Here is a 17,245-nt window from a genome sequence, read left to right as displayed (position 1 = left end):
AAAGCACAAATCATACCTTAATTAAATTATACATTTGCAGCTATGTAAAGACTCATTAATTATTAATTATTTATTTTATCTTAATCCTAAATTGCAGACACTTATCTACACGTGTAATAATCAAACAATAATTTAAAGTTATACGTTTTAAAATATCTTATATGAAAGAAAATCAGAAAACCAGAAATTTTAATTATGGGGTGAATTACCCCTAACCACTCGTAATCTTTAACAAAAAAAACAAAAATGCTTTCATATCAAGTAAATTTAATTAGACGTCAAATCATACTTTCTTTTTTTACACAGCAGACTATACAATTTTAAAAACTGCCTTTTATCAATGATATACAGATTTTGACGTTATAACAACTCGAATATTGAAAGCTTTCATAATTATGTTTAGACCATTATAGAAAAAAAGGCATGCATAGTAGTGGGTATGTAGTGAAGGCGGCATGGTGACTCGATGGTAGGCACTGTCGCCTCACAGCAAGGTTGGTAAAAGTCCTGGCTGGGCCAGTAGGCATTTCTGTGTGAAAATTGCTTGTTCCCCCATGTCCATTTGGGTTTTTCTCCAGGTGCTCCAGTTTTAAATACTATAGATCATGCATGAACATGTGATTTCTGCAGAAGCCCTGTAGTATGCAATGAAGGTCGCTCCCACGAATTCACATGATCTACACCTTTGTTTGTTGTAAATATGCACCCTCTAGCAGCACTGGGGCCAAAATTCATACTCCACTATGTATTTTTACTTACCATATCCATTTTAAACAGCATGCTAAACATAAGTCCAGCTTTGGGTTGCAATAAAAATCACTGAAATGATAAAACTTTCAAATAATAAAACTTTACAAAATAAATAACTTCTTTAAAAGAGAAAAAATAGAAAATGTCTTTAAAAACTCTCTTTACAGCAAATAAAATATTAACTTTTGTGTGAAAAGGACTGTGCAAATATTGATAACAATGTTAACAATGGGCTCTATGCATGGAGAGTGTCTAAGGCCACAAAACAAACTTCCAGTGGAGGGGTTGTTGTAATTTCATGAGGTTCCTTAAACAGCAAAGATAGTGTATTATAATCAGTATACATTCAGGTAAACAGACCTAGGCATTCAAACAATTGTTCAAGTGTAACACGATGGAAATACATAAGCACCATAAGGAGGAGAAGCAGAGCACCGAAAATTAAATGTCATCTTTTAAAGAAATGGCACTGCACACAGTGATTTGCAGTGATAGGCAATTTGGCTGTTTGCACCAGACGAAACAATACATAAAATGTAAATACAGCAATTAAGAATATGCACTCACTTGCAAAATGGTAAGGTTTATAATCTAATTAATACATTCATTCATTTTCTTTTCGACTTAGTCCCTTTATTAATCAGGGAACGCTACAGTGGAATGAACCGCCAACTTTCCAGCATATGTTTTTACACAGATGCCCTTTCAGCTGCAACATAAACACTGGGAAACACTCTTGAAATTACACACATATACTACGGAAAATTTAGCTTATTCAATTACAATGTATTGCATGTCTGGAACAGTGGAATTGTGGGGAAAATCGGAGCACCCGTAGGTAACCCATGCGAACAAGGGGAGAACATGCAAACTCTACACAGAAATGCCAACAGACTTAGTCGGGACTCAAACCACTGACCTTTCTGCTGTGAGGCGATGGTGCTACCCATTGCATCACCGTAATATTATATTAAAACATTATTAAATGTACAAGCTAAATCAGTTATAGTGAGTCACAGGCCGCTGTGTATGCTTTTTCAGATCTCAAATTTCTCTCGCAAGAGCCATTCGTGCCTGCTCTTCTCGCATAAATCCACTAGAGGCCGCTGTTGACTGACTGAATGACTAAACCACCCTCTTCCTTCCCTTACCCAACAGTGTTTTCAAAAGCATAGATTGACCCGCCCACCTACTTCCCTAAACCCAACTGACAGTTTTAAAAAGCAAACCAGAAAAAGAAAAGCCCTTGTCTAATTTTTACCATGTTTTCAGATTTGACCACATTCTCACACTGTTATTTACTTGTTTATATAATTTTTTGAATTAATTTTTTTTCTTTCCTGCTTTCTGGAACCATTCTTTACCAGACTCAAACCATGTCGTCGCGGTCAACTCCTCTCGGCGTTTCAAGTCTGCCGACATACATGGCGAGCTACTGGACAAACTGGTAACAGTGGGAAAGCCGTCCATAATGGTCAGCTGGCAAGTGTGAAAAGAAGCGCCATCATATTGCCCGTAGAATTGCTTTAAAGATTAAATGCAGCCATACGAACTTCTGGCTACAGAATTTCCAGAAATGTATATAGGGCCACAATTTCAGAAAGAGCCAATGTTAGGTTTACAGGGATATGCCTCGTGTCCCTGTAATTCAAGCTGCTTTAAAATCATTCTTTTGACATTCAAAATTTGCCACAGGTTTACTGTGAGGGTTGGTTTAAGGGGTAGGGGTGGGATAGGTCATTTTGCTTTTTGACAGAACTTATTACATTACGCCCGAAAGTCCCTGTAAACCATATATACAGTACAAGTGTGTATGCGTGTTTACTTTTCCAGAGCTTCTCATTTGTGTTGTGAATATATATTTTTGAGATATTTAATTACAGTACTTATAACCAACAGCAAGCATTATATGATATTCTCAGTGGGCAAAAAGCCAATAAAGTCAGTAAATGTATTGTTAGTGCTGGCCTGCGGGCACTGACATGACATTGTGGACTGCAGTATAGTCTTCACCCTCCCCCAGTAATACTACAAATCCAATACTATACATTCAGTACAGCAACACACTACACAAGTTCACAATCTGCATGCAGTGATGTTATACAGCTCATTCTGTTATCAATCCTATCTGACACAAGCCATTATCTTACCACACACTTATATTCACACAGACACACATGGAGCAAAATGCTGACAAAGCCCAGCACAGATGTACATCCCTAATTGAACACACACACACTGACCCAGGTCGACTGCATCCCTGATCTCCTTGTTTTTCCAGTAGTTACACCTTCCATTTGCCACAGCTAAATGCAAAAAGGAAAAAGATGGGCTTCCGCACTGCAAACCACACTTAGGAATGAAAGCACTTACTATTCCATTAGCTAAATAGCCTGAACACATAACAGTTCCTATATTATCTGCATAACATCAGTAGCAGTAAGGTGCAGTCAATGTATTTCACTTTCTGCACAATTCTGCAGGCTCCACTTTTAATTGGTATATAACCCACAGCTAATCCAAGCAGATTTGTGTTTGTCAGCAGGTAAACAGAATATCGTTTTTGTTCTTTCCAAGAGTAATTGAACTGTAGGATGCTTGATTCACGGAAGTTCAAAGGGTTGCACTTGTTTTCAAGGAAACAGCTAAAGTAGCTCAAGGCTTGTTTTTGCCAAATGTAAATTTAATAAACAAACAGTATAGACCCACACTTGCAAACATGTTTTTAACCAGTGCTTAATGGAGCAGATAAACTTAATTTTGCTTATGACTGTTTTAGTCTCAAGTGTCAAGCCTATTGTTGTTACAAAAACTCATCCATCAGAATTGAGTTTGGTGTGTTTTATTTGTTCAACTGACTAATGAAAGATGACCATGATGTTTGGTAAATAAACCATATTTCTTTACCATTTCGTTAGGTGACAATGTGGTAAATTAGAAACGATTTTCCTACAACATCAGTGTTAGCATGTTGTAGAGAACAAACAGTGTACTAGTGCACAGTGGTAAAGCAGAGCAAAAGGTTAGAATGCATTTCCCCCAATGGCTCTGGCACACTAGGTTAGTGGGTGGGAAGCTAGTGGACATACCTTTTCCTTCCTGACTGGCTGTCAGCACAAAAACAGGGCTTCCCAAATACAACAACACTGCTGAAGCACAGCTGGGTAACTGCCACACACAAATGAGCACTGAAGACTAACAGGAAGGCTTGGGTGAGAGCCCTGTTGTCTGAAGTCCGACTGAGTATAAGCAACACTCAATCTATAGAAATCATCCTTTACCATATCTCACAGTAATTTTTATTGTAGTGAAGTTTGAGTTGTTTAGTAGTTTTGCTTTATTTTATCTTTAGTCTTTTCAAGTTATTGAGTGTTTTGATTTTAATGCCATTTTTTGCCGATGACATTCTTTAGTTTGTTTTGATTTTAATTTTTCTTGGTGTTCATCTTGTCTTTGTGTTTTCCCATGCTGTCATGCCCAGCCACTTGTGAGCCTAGCTGCTGAATCCCGCTGCCTGTCTGAGACATGAACCAACAATACTCTGCTGTGCCTGGTCCAAGGCCTCCATTACCTTCTGTCTGGGCCGGTCTCTCCCAGCTCAGCCTCCAAGCCTGTTGCCATCAATTGCTGCCATGCACACAATTTGGAACTTACCCACACTTCCCACAGTCATTATCTGTGAAGTGATGTCTATTCTTACCCCTGTCAGTTAATAAAACCCCTTTTACCTCATTCTGCATTTTGGTTCCTCCTTCCAGAACTGTGACAGAAGTCATTTATCCTTAATAAATATTTTTTTGTATATATCAATATTACATTCATAGTATTGTAATGATGAGGGCAACGGAAATGGAGTTTTCAAAACAGGAGCAAACAGTAAATAAATAAGTAATCCAGTAAACAGGCAAAAAAAAAGGATGAAAGCAAATAAAGTGACATTTATCTATGCACAGACGAAATGTCATTACTTTGATCAGTTATTATAATATACATTTTTTGTGTGTAAAAAAGATTAACATTCACTAACAGTCATTTTATTCAATAACTAAATTAATTATTAATTACATCAATATGAAACTAGCTAAGTGTTTTCTTTAAAATGGATATTTAAAAAAATATATATATAAAAAAATATATATTTATATATATATATATATATATTTATATATTCATTCATTTTCTTTTCAGCTTAGTCCCTTTATTGATCTGGGGTCGCCACAGCGGAAAGAACCGCCAACTTATCCAGCATATGTATGACGCAGAGGATGCGCTTCCAACTGCAACACTGGCAAACACCCATACACTCTTGCATTCACACACATACACTTCAGCCAATTTAGCTTACCCAATTCACCGATACCACATGTTTGTATTGTGGGGGAAACCGGAGCACCCGAAGCAAACTCACACAAACATGGAGAGAACATGCAAACTCCACACAAAATGCCAACTGACCCAGCCGAGACTTGAACCAGTGACCTTTTTGCTGTGAGGCGATCATAATTATGATCTATTGAAGTCAAGTCTACAGCAGTCTGCTTTTCCTATTGCACAAGCATTGTTTTTTGTTGTTCAAAGTCAAAAAAAAAAAAGTAAATAAATAAAAACTTTTTTAGCCACATTGCTATCTGTTTACAAAAAGAAGTGGGAAGAGGGAGTGTGCTTGGAGGCAGTCATCCAAACTGGGCTAAAAGTACATCAAGTCAAACTCGGACAGCTTGAATACAAAAAAATAAAAATAAAAGGTCTATAAAATGTTGCACCACAACTAGTATCAAACCTTAAACCTAATTACTTTTGCTCAAAATGACTTATGAGACCAGTGAGAAAAAGGCACATTCATGCTTGTTCATCAAGAAAACAGAGCTGCTGATTATTATTTTTGATGTGCTCTACGAATGTTTGCTGACCAATGTAAAAGAGAATGGCACAATTAATATTAAATTATCATGTCTTTCAGAGGAAATTGTTTGATTAATTACTTTATGTTTTAATGAAATATAAATATGAAGCATGATTTTGGTAGAACAATCTCTCAGGTCCCATAAATAAAAGTAAAAAGTATTTTGGGTTTGGCATAATGTGATAAAATTAGATGATGTAATTATTTAATGATGTTTATGATCAAGTCTTCTAAGGGTAATTTTAATGATTTTCCAGAATCACCATAGTTAACACCATAAAAGATAACTTTTGAAAAATATTAAAACATCAGAATTGATTAAATGATTTTTTCCATTTGCAAAGGAGCTCTAACCTAGAGCAAAATACAAAATGCACCTACAATTATGTGCAAACATTTGATCACCTTTTTCTGGTGTTATGTTTACCGTAAAACTGGTCAAACAGGTTCAGTAACTCATCTGCAGGCTTTTCATGCTTTATAATCAAAACAAAAAGCTCCACGAGCAGAAGCTGATTTACATTCTCTAAGCTTTACACATAAGAGCTGATAGACCAGTTTTCTCTAAACACTAAACATAACTCCTTAAATATTCAACTACACACATATACAAACACAAGTTTTAGAGGGTGGATTCACTCTATGTTGTGGATTCTCAGTGCATTTTGTACTAGGGTGGTGATTACACTGACAGTGCTAACCACTGAACCACCCATAAGCATCACATACAGTACATCAAATGTCCACTATGAGCTACATCAAGCCTCAGATCATAGTTCCTTATTTTTTACATTATAAATAATAGCACTTGGCAATATAATTTATAACTTAATTCATTATCACAAAAACATGGAGCTATTTTCCATTCTTAAGCTGATGTTACCCAAATCACCTCAAAAACTGATAATTTCAATGAATTCACAAAACTAACATAGTGTATGGCTGATTTATTAATTGGATGACTAACTTTCTAAAAAAAATTGAGGTCCTACTTATTGGAGCAAATCTCACACAACTTGTTTTGAACACTGCCCAATTCTTGATAGATGTCCTCTTCATCAGTCAAAAATTTGTGAATAATAATTGAAAACAATCTGTCATTTTAAGGCCACATTTCAAGTATCTGCAAATCTGTGGTTTTTGTCTTAATAATTTTGCCAAACTACAATAAAAGCCATCAATATCTAATGCAGAAGAGCTCATTAAAGCTTTAAATACCTCACTAGGTGGCTGTCCTCTTCAGCTAGAGTTCTTTCTAAAATTAAAAAATTATGATAATAATAGTCTGGTTTGTAATAGCATTGCATTGTCTCTCAATTAAACAAATGTTCATTTTAAAATTATATTGACTTCCTAAATGGCTTAGCTCCCCAGTATGTGAGTGAGATCCTCCCGTCATGTCCTATTCTCTAAAGCAGGGGCGCTCAACCCTGTTCCTGGAGATTCGATCAAGTATGACCTGAAGTAGCACTTGATAATTAAAAACAAGTTTGTTTGATCGGAGTTGCAGCTAAACTCTCCAAGAACATAAATCTCCAGGCACAGCGTTGGGCACCCCTGCTCTGAAATCAAAGTAAGGGTGAATTAATCATGGTGATAGAAGCCAGGAACAATTCCTAAAAAGAATAATCTTCAGCATCTGTGCTCATGTTATGCCGAGTTCAGACTGCATGATTTTCAAAATAGTCATGTCACAGATGTTTTCACACTGCTTGACGATCTGGGCTAGCATTTCGTCGCTGCTTTGTTTACACTGCAAGATGGATCGGGGACAGGGACTTTCACATTGCATGACTTTACAATAGAAAGAATCGCCGACAACTTTGTCCAAACTACGTCTCACAGCCAAAAACACGTAGTATATATTTTGTTATTAACTACATAATGAGAAAGAAGCCTTTAATGGGGTAAAAAATTTATACATTTGCTCACCTGGGTTTAAAGGGAATTAGCCATTTCTCCTCAAGTTAAGTTGATAATAAACTAATTTCTTTCTGTATGAAACGTCAAACAGACATGGGTGCTCCTGAGTCCTGTCAAACCTCCACTAGTTTTTCCTCCATTTCGTGGGTCCAAATAAACCGAAAATAAGCGCTTTTAACTTCTCCCCCAACCTCCTGCTGGCTTGCAGCAGGTATACACACACACACACACACACACAAGTGAATGCTGCTCTCTCATTGGCTGTAGGCGATCGCAGATGTTATTTTCAGTCAAAACTCATTTCACACACCATGATTTGAATCGTCGACAGCTCCAGATATTTAGCATGCCAAATTTCTCACAGGCATCGACGACTCATCTGCGATTCTCTCAGATCGCGTCTTTGATAGTTCAAACTGTGATTGTCACTAACGTGCACGAGCACCGATTTGCCTGTGATTTCAGGCATTTGTCGGCGATTTCTCAAAACCTGTCGGCGAGCCAAAATCGGGGCTAAAATCACGCAGTCTGAACTAAGGCATTTGTCTGTTTCTCCTCATCCTGAGGCTGACAATCTTGAATCCAGACCCTATCCAGAGCAGATAGTTGTCATTGATGAGTCATAAGCAGAAGACAGTCTCCTGCAAAGACCTCAGTGACAAATGAATCTCATTGCTTATCCTGTTAGCAAGTCTAAACACCCCAACCTGACCTACTTGAATCTGCACCTCCTCCACGATGGATGCTCATCTTTCTTAAGCCCTTCGATAATTTAGACTGAAGCTCTGCCCCTTTATGTTTAACCAGAGAACTGGTCACCATGACTCAGCCTGATTTCTCCCAAGGTCTGTTCTCCCCTTCCTTCAATGGAATGGAGTTTTGAAAAAAAACCACCATGAAAACCACCAAAAACATACCATGTGACAACACTGGATTATTTATACCATTTCTTAGTATGTACTGTATGTACTTCTATGCATATAATTATCTTGCAACATATGTTACAACATCCTCCTACCCAATGGACAACTTTCGTCAATAACTACTGTCAGCATCATCTTCCCTACACACTGTACTCTTTATGAGTTCACCCTTGTGTAGTGACCTCAAGTCCCATAAATATTCCTTATACTAAAAATTCCAAAGGGTGATTAAGAGTCTTGGTCTGTACTTCCACCAACGAACAGCTTGATCCTGATCCTGCTTAGGGGGAGCAGATTCTAAGACCCCAGGTTTGGGTGACAAAGAGGTTTTTCTTTTTAACCCAATTAAGCAATGTGAAGGTGTTAATGGTTGAGGTTCATCAGTTTCACTATATATGAATGCAAGCGATCTTGAATTCAGAGCTGCTTTCGCTTTGGTCAGTATAGTTGTCAGGTCTTTAAAGTTCTTTGCCTGATGAATGCCTGAACTCTTTTCAGGCAACTTTTATGGATCTAACCAGTCTTTCCCAATATCCTCCCCACCCAGCAGAACTCTCTACAATGAATTTCCAATAGATTCATTGAATTACCCTCTTGAATGTTTTTGCATTGTCAAAATGAATTACTTTGCATAGACATCTTCTAGCTAGTGTTGTCGCAATACTGAATTTTAGTCCCGATCTGTATGAAAAATGTAAAAGCTGTTTCCCGCTAACATTTAAGCGCTGTTGAGTGTTTTCTTAAACACCACTGATTTGTGTTCACGTGCTTAACAAAAATTACTGTGCTTGGCCATAAAGGTCATCAGTTCACCACTGTTTACGGAGTCCATTCACCATTTACCAGTAAATTAACACAAGAAAATAGTGTATTCTCTAAACATTTCCTGACACCACCTACCAGTGTGCTCTTATTAACACTGAAAGCTCAGGACCGTCAGTATGCTCAAAGAAGAAATCTGCAAGCTGCAGACCTTTAGCTTCAAGCTTTCTTTGCACATGCTCTTGAGGACTTGGAGTTCCTAGTGCTGTGATTTCTATTTTCTGATACGTATTCCATACACTTTATTGCATTAAATTCACAGTGTAACATTCTGCAATTTCAGGACATTCAGCTCCAAAGGTGTGAAGCTTTAGCTTTGCTCTGTGTAGAACTGGTAATTCTAGTTGTCTTCAATACATTATCCTGCACAAAAATTCTTTGACTGCCTTCATCCAGCAAGAAGCATACCAGTTTTTTTACTTGCCAGACCCTTTAGGTTGCTCATCAGCCCTTGGTTTGACAGTGCTTGACACAGATGACACTACAGCATCAGATTGATTAGTGCTATTTTCCGCACTGTCATAATTGAAATCAGACTTCCTCTTCCTTTGCTCACAATTGGACAAATGATCCTTATGTCCACATTAGACACAAGAAATTCATTTTATTCTACAGAATTTTGCCATGTGTTTGAATCCTAAACAAGCAAAACAATATTCCTTTTTTAGCTTGTCTTTTTGTGCTGGCACTGATCACTCTCCACTAGGGATATAATGATTCACCTGACTCACAATTTGATACGATTCACGATACAATTTTTTAACAAAATTATTTTACACAAATTTAAGTTGAACAAGAGCCCTTTTTATTTCATTTCATTTCAAGTTTTTAAAAACAAATTCCAATGAAAAATAAATAATACAAACTAAAATAACTCATTATTATAAACAGACTAAAACGGTGTCTGTTCTGGGATTTTATATTTTTAAAAAGAAATATCAACATATCTCTGTTTTCTGGCATTAGCTGTGGTCTTTACACTTTTACAATGTCCCCTGCTGATGAAAAAAAACTCTTTGACTGGGGACTGAGATGGCTGGTGTGGAGAGGAAAGCCTTTCCTAAACCAGAGAGCAATGTACAGAGGTGGTCAGTAGACCATTTGATGCAGGGGACTGACCACTAGCATAAAATAATGACTATAAAATTACAAATTATATAGTAGGTTAGAGACAGGAGTGGAACATTATTATAAAGGGGAATAATTAATATTACTTGTACAATTAATTAGCATAAGCATCAGTGTGATACACTTAAGAAGAGATAATCTTCAACATTTTTAATGATTTAATAATAATAAACTAATTATTAAAATATGCATAATCTAATTTGAAAAGAAGAGGGTAAAATATTCTAATACCTGGTTCTGTAAGATAAGAACTTTCCTTTTCAGTCTGAACAACATCTTTACACTTTCTAAAACCCTTTCGATGACCTGTGCTCTCCGTAGCACTTGTCAGACCAAGCAGAGCTGCAAATCATCCAGTCCGCATGGTTTGTCTTATTAAAGTTTTTGCATATTACATATAACATCTGTGACAGTAGTTTTTCACTGTACTGATGGTTTATGTGCATCATACTCGTTGTTCTGTTAGTGTAAACATATTTTTGCAGTATTTGCACACAGTTTGGGTTTGTTTGGCGCACCTCACCCCCATCATTTTACTCTGCTGCTCCACCTCTTGCTCGCCGCTGATGTGCAGGTAAAGCGAGCTTGCGCCTGTAAACACAGCGCCCACTCTGTTCAAAACATGTAAAGTGTTTCTTTCAACATTTCCACTGATTTAAAGTCACATATGTGAATCAATTTTCAACCGGCTCACAGTGAATCATTACATCACTCTCCACAATTCTTAGGCTTATGATTCTAATTCTCACAATACACACAAGTTTTAGAAATGTAAGTAGCTGTGTGCAATGCAGTTGCAGAAGGATTGTCCATTTTTTATACCTTGGCTCATGAGTCGTTTCATTATGAGTAAAAGGTCTATTGTTTAATGGCCTGACCTTTTTTGAGCTTTCTGATTTAGTAAGCTTCAGCGCGCTCTCTCTCTCCCATCTTTGCAAGTCCAAGCACTCTCCATTCATCATCAAAGTCCAGCAGACAAGTATAGGCTAAGGCAATGTCCTCTGGCATTAATTGGAATAAAACTGGACACAACAGACTGGCATAACTGTCACATGGAACACCAGAAATTCCAAATTGCGAATCTGAATTTCACATTCATCATATAAACTTTTCACAGCCTTTATGTCTGACAATCTCTTCACAGGAGTCAAATTAAGCAACTTTGACATGTGGACATTGATGACAATATCCCTCCTTCCAAACATATTTTTTAATAACTCAATGGCTGTATGTGGGATTTGCACATGTGGTCCTGGTAATCCAGTGCCCTCATGATCTCCTTCTCCAACTCACCCATAGGAGTTTCGGTTTCAATCCCTCAGTTTCATTTCCTCCGATTACTTACCAGGTGATTCCTGCTATTGTAACTAAGTTAACAGCTTCATTGCAGATCAGACATTTATATTAAATGGAATTGATTCAGTTTTAATTTAACTAGAACAACTCAAGAATTCTACCCTGCCTGCCCGGTATGCTATATTATATAGATACACCTCTCCAGCTGCTTGTTAACGCAAATGACATGAGCCAATGACATGGCAGCGATTAGACATGTAGACATGTTTAAGACAATCTGCGCCAGTTCAAACCCAGCATTTGAATAGGGAAGTAAGGTGATTTTCATGATTATGGCATGGTTGTTATTTCCAGATCGGCACCTGAGGGTTTTAGACTTAGCATTTTAAAAAAACTGCTGATCTACTGGGATTTTTACACACAACTATCTCTAGGGTTCACAGAAAAATGGTAGGAAAAAAAGAAAATATCCAGTGAGCGGCAGTTCTGTGGGCACAAATGCCTTCTTGATGCCAGACGTCAAATGAGAATGGCCAGACTGGTTCCAGCTGATAAAAAGACAACAGTAACTCAAATAGCCACTCATTACAACTGAAGTATGCAGAAGAGCATATCTGAATGCAAAACATGTCGAACCTTGAAGCAGATACAGCAACAGAAGACCACACCAGGTGCCACTCCTGTCGGCTAAAAACAGGAAACTAAGGCTACAATTTTCAACACCTCACCAAAATTGGATAATAGAAGATTACAACATTGCCTAGTCTGATGAGTCTCGATTTCTGCTGCCACATTCAGATGGTCGGGTCAGAATTTGGCGTCAACAACATGAAAGCATGGATCATTCCTGCCTTGTATCAACAGTTCAGGCCGCTGGTGGTGAGGTGATGGTGTAGGGCAGGGGTCACCAAACTTGTTCCTGGAGGGCCCGTGTCCTGCAGATTTTAGCTCCAGCCCTAATCAAACAAATCTGAACAAATTGTGTCCATGCCACAGCCTAACTGAGTACTGTTGCTAACCATGTCCATCCCTTCATTACCACAGTGTATCCTGTTCCAGCAATATTAAGGGCAAATCATCTCAGACTGGTTTCTTGAACATGACAATGAGATCACTGTACTCACATGGCCACCACAGTCAACAGATCTCAATTCAATAGAGCACTTTTGGGATGAGGTGAAACAGGAGATTCACATCATAGATGTGCAGCTGACAAATCTGCAGCAACAGCACAATGCTATTATGTTAATGACCAAAATCTCTGAGGAATATTTCCAGTACCTTGTTGAATCTATGCCACAAAGGATTAAGGACGTTCTGAAAGCAAAAGCGGGACCAACCCAGTACTATTAAGGTATACCTAATAAAGTGGCCGGTGAGCTCGGGAAAAAGCCCAAATGTTTAGATAGTAGTGTGCATCTAATAATAAAATACATAAAAAATAAACAAAGTATTTGTGGTTTATGCTATATGGCTCCTAGGGCTTATAGTTATTTCTGTTTGTACACAAAAGTATATGGACATTAGCTGTGAGCTGGCAGTAATTCTGGCTTCCCTTGGGTACTAAGACTAGCCCAGTGTGTGTAGAGAACAAGGGGGAATTCAGCCTCTGCCCAGCCATTATGAGTATATCATACGAGGCATTAAGACCTGCAGACCCCTCACTGCTCTGGAAATAGAGTGATCTGATCAGGCAGTGCTGTGGCCAAAGGGAAAGTCAATGAGAGGGTAAAGCAGGGGAGAGTTCCGGTCACATATGTTCACATTTTAAAACATCACTGAAAGAAGCAGCATGTGCTGTTAAAACACAAACTACTCCTCCTATGTGTGTCATCACATGATCGGTTTTCTCAATTGGCTTGTGTTAGCTGGGTGTGCTTGGTAAACATTGTTTATAATAGTTATCGTTTGGCACAAAATTATGTGTAAAGCTCAGACAAATACCAAGGACTTACAGCACATAGTGATCTCTAATTATATTGTAAATTCTCAACATTAATAGTGCTCTTTAGACCTGTTTTAATCTCCGGTCCACATGAAGAGATGCATATTCATGATCAGCCTATTTTGCTGTTATACAACACACACACACACACACACACACACGCACACACACACACACACACACACACACACACACACACACACACACACACACACACACACACACACACACACACACACACAAACACACACACACACACACACACACACACACACACACACACACACACACACACACAGAGACACACACAGAAACACACAGAAACACACAGAAACACACAGAAACACAGCAAGACGGGATTCAACTCATGTTGGAAAAATACTCACAGATTTTGAAAGAACAAATGAATATTGAACAGATTATTATATACATGTGCTTGCCAAAGATGGTATTACATTAACACCTGTTCATTTAATGGAGTAATGAAATAATCCATCCAGTTACAGTCTGAGTTTCACCGTAAATTAAAAAAATGGGGAAAAAGCTATAAAATAGGAATATAAAATGAAAGTGAGAAAATAATAGCAAGTGTGGTTTGAAGTTTGAAAAGAGGTTTGTTTTTGTATTGTGTGTGTGAAACCAGGACACACCCAGAGTCTTTTTATGACAAGATTAATGACGCTGATGTCATCGCTTTTTTGTTTGTAAGAGGGTGGCATGATTTAAATTTATAGTTTCTCTTTCATTAAGTTTCACTTTATGTATTTACTTTACCTCTGTTTACATTCACTCTCTAACCCTAATAGCATGCATGAATTAAAACCCATAAGCTTTATCAAGTTTCTGTTATATGGATTTGCTATCAAAGACCCAGAGGGACTCTTTTGATGGTTCCTTTAAAGGGTTATTTAGGGGGTTACAGGAGAATCTGTTGGAGACCATCAAAAAAATGTTCGGCAGAAATTAAAATACTAGTAGAGCACTAATACTCTAATCAAGGATTTTTTTTAACTGTAGGGCACGCATCATCAGGGGCGCGCCAGCACCTATTAAGGGGGATGCATGAATTTGTGGCATGCAAATTATGATGACGATTTTTATGCGTTTACTAGAGGGTATATGATTAACATTAGCTCCACAGCTAACTATCAGGTACCTGTAGAGTTAATATGTTCCAGTAATATATATACAAATAAAACGGACCGGGTGCTTTGTAAAAAAATGACAGTGAATGAATGAAATATATGATATATATATTAGGCATGGAACAATAATACTTTTCAAGGTTTTCAAACTGCCAAAAATTTCTGTTATACCGTTCTTACGGTACATGTAAGACTTTTCTTTTTATATATATATTTTTTTAGTTTTTTTAGGACAACAATATCTCCAGCAGATAAGATATCTAAAGATGCCATTTTAAATAGTAAAGAAATATGTGTTTTAGAAACTAATGAAGATAGCAGAAGTCTTCATTTGAGTTATTTAGTCTGACATGTTTTTACTGTTCCAAAATATTTTAAATGTTTCTCAAAAAAAATATATCAGTGTCCAAAATCGTCTACTACTCAGTAGGTACTACATTTGCATTTAAATGTACTACTCGATTGACAGAAAATTACATTTTATACAGTAGAAAGTGAGTAGTGTGAATGGAGCTCGGACATACTATGGATGCCATCTTGTCATCACATGACCTACTCCCATTCATGAATTTTCTCATGATGCATTATGGGATAGCGTAGCATCCACTACTCTTTCGAATTCAATGAATTCAGACATACTACTCAGCTCACATACTGTTTTTAGCGTACTACATAGTATGGAAGGACATAATTTCGGACAAAAGTTGAAAAAGTTTGAAAAAAAGTTGTTTTTTACCCAGACATTTAAAAGAATAGATTTTAAAGCAGTAATCACAATACCGTGAAACTGTGATATTTTAATCCAAGGTTATCATATCGTTAGAATATTATCTCGTTCATACACGTTAATAAACTGTGTGTGAGGGGACTACAAATTGCCGGTCTCAGTAAAAAAGACTCTAAACAAATTGCAAAGTATTGTTCTGTATCTGCAATAATAGGCAGTCTTCATGTGTAAAGAAGACGATGCCATCTCTATCCTTAATCCATTTACTTAATACTACGCGCAGAATGGATTGAGTGTTTAATAGTGCCACGCAAAAGATCATCAACGGTTGCATGCTGCTTGTACTGTAAAACATTATGGGCTCCTTACGATTATTTGGTTGCTGTGTTGTTCTAATAGTATTAGTCACTCCAAATAAAATGAATCAAATGTGTGTGTGTGTGTGTGTGTGTGTGTGTGTATGTGTGTGTATGTGTTTGTGTGTGTGTGTGTGTGTGTGTGTCCTGCCATGATGTTTACTTAACCTTCAGCTCTTTATTTTACAAATAATAGATCATAAAGGACTGTATCCTTCTCCTGCACTATGAGTGTAATTGATGTATTTTCATGTGCACTCAGAAGACAATTGTCTGTGATATCACATCACATTGTTTTTGATCGTCAGCATAATTTAGGCCTATAGTTAATAAAAACAATGTTTAAACAATATAGTGATCATGATAGTTATACATAATAAAACTTAAGCAAAACTGACACTAAAATTGTTTTACCTTTGGTTTTGTAGTTCGGGCCTAAACAAATATTTGTTGTATTTTTTTTTTTTTTGATTGTTTAAGTTGATTTGATTGGCTAGCATATATAAAAATCAGTGGATATTACTCAATGCATTTATTGGGTGAAAATAAAATAGTTACTTTTTACTGTAATAACTTTTAATCCCCAGAAGTGATAAGCCATTGTTGCAATGTGCCAAATAAATATTTTCATAATTTGTAATTGATTTATTATTTTAAACTTTAATATTAATTTATGCAATTGCAATGCCTTGATTTTAGTAAGGTTAGTAAACAGTCATCGCCATAAACAGAATGGTGCTAATAATCTGCCTCATTTATTTCCGTGTTTTGGATTTCAGCCTTGGTTTCCTCTTTTGGCCAATAGTTTTCATTTCAGTGCATCCCTATTATATTATGCGTTTTTACAATGAATTGTTTATAAGCACTTTTATTAACTGTAAATGAAAAGGTTGGTTAGTTGGTTTAACACATGAAATAATAAAGCAAAATCTCTTTATTTATCCAAGACTGAAGGAGTGCATGTCTGTCTCTCATGTCTCCATGGTTTCAAGGCACCCTCTAAGACCACCAGTACCGTGTGTAGACATAAAACAGCAGCAGTTTCTTGACTATTACACCAGAATAAGACTATAGTCCCTAGCAATATTGGACTAGTAAATAGCTTTTTATTTTAATTTTTTATTTATTTTTTAATTTTCTGTCAATTTTATTACACAATGTAACTACAGAGAACTTTTTGAAAATTATCAAATCTCAAAATGAAAATTTCTTTAAAACACACTGTTTAAAAATAATTATCAAAAGGGGTGCCTGCAGTTTGTTAGGATACTGCTTTCCGCTGTCCAGTGTAAGCTTCTTTATACTCTTGTTCTCTAACTGCAAGACT

General features: G+C 36.9%; 1 protein-coding gene and 1 long non-coding RNA gene across 3 annotated transcripts in view; one reads left to right on the top strand and one right to left on the bottom strand.

Annotated features, from left to right (window-relative positions):
* sema4f (sema domain, immunoglobulin domain (Ig), transmembrane domain (TM) and short cytoplasmic domain, (semaphorin) 4F) overlaps nucleotides 1–17,245 on the bottom strand; it is a 138,107-nt gene that overhangs the window by 94,433 nt on the left and 26,429 nt on the right. The gene's annotated exons all lie outside the window — the stretch shown is intronic.
* LOC147843220 (uncharacterized) overlaps nucleotides 16,388–17,245 on the top strand; it is an 18,423-nt gene continuing 17,565 nt past the window's right edge. Inside the window, exon 1 of the long non-coding RNA XR_015496343.1 lies at nucleotides 16,388–17,245. This exon is cut by the window's right edge and continues 112 nt beyond it. This is a non-coding gene — a long non-coding RNA (uncharacterized LOC147843220).

The sequence above is a fragment of the Danio rerio genome, chromosome 7 (genome assembly GCF_052040795.2).
Source record: "Danio rerio strain M-AB ecotype USA chromosome 7, GRCz13ab, whole genome shotgun sequence".
Classification (NCBI taxonomy): Eukaryota; Metazoa; Chordata; class Actinopteri; order Cypriniformes; family Danionidae; genus Danio; species Danio rerio.
Note: the sequence above shows the minus strand (reverse complement) of the source record. Positions and strands in the feature narration are given on the sequence as shown.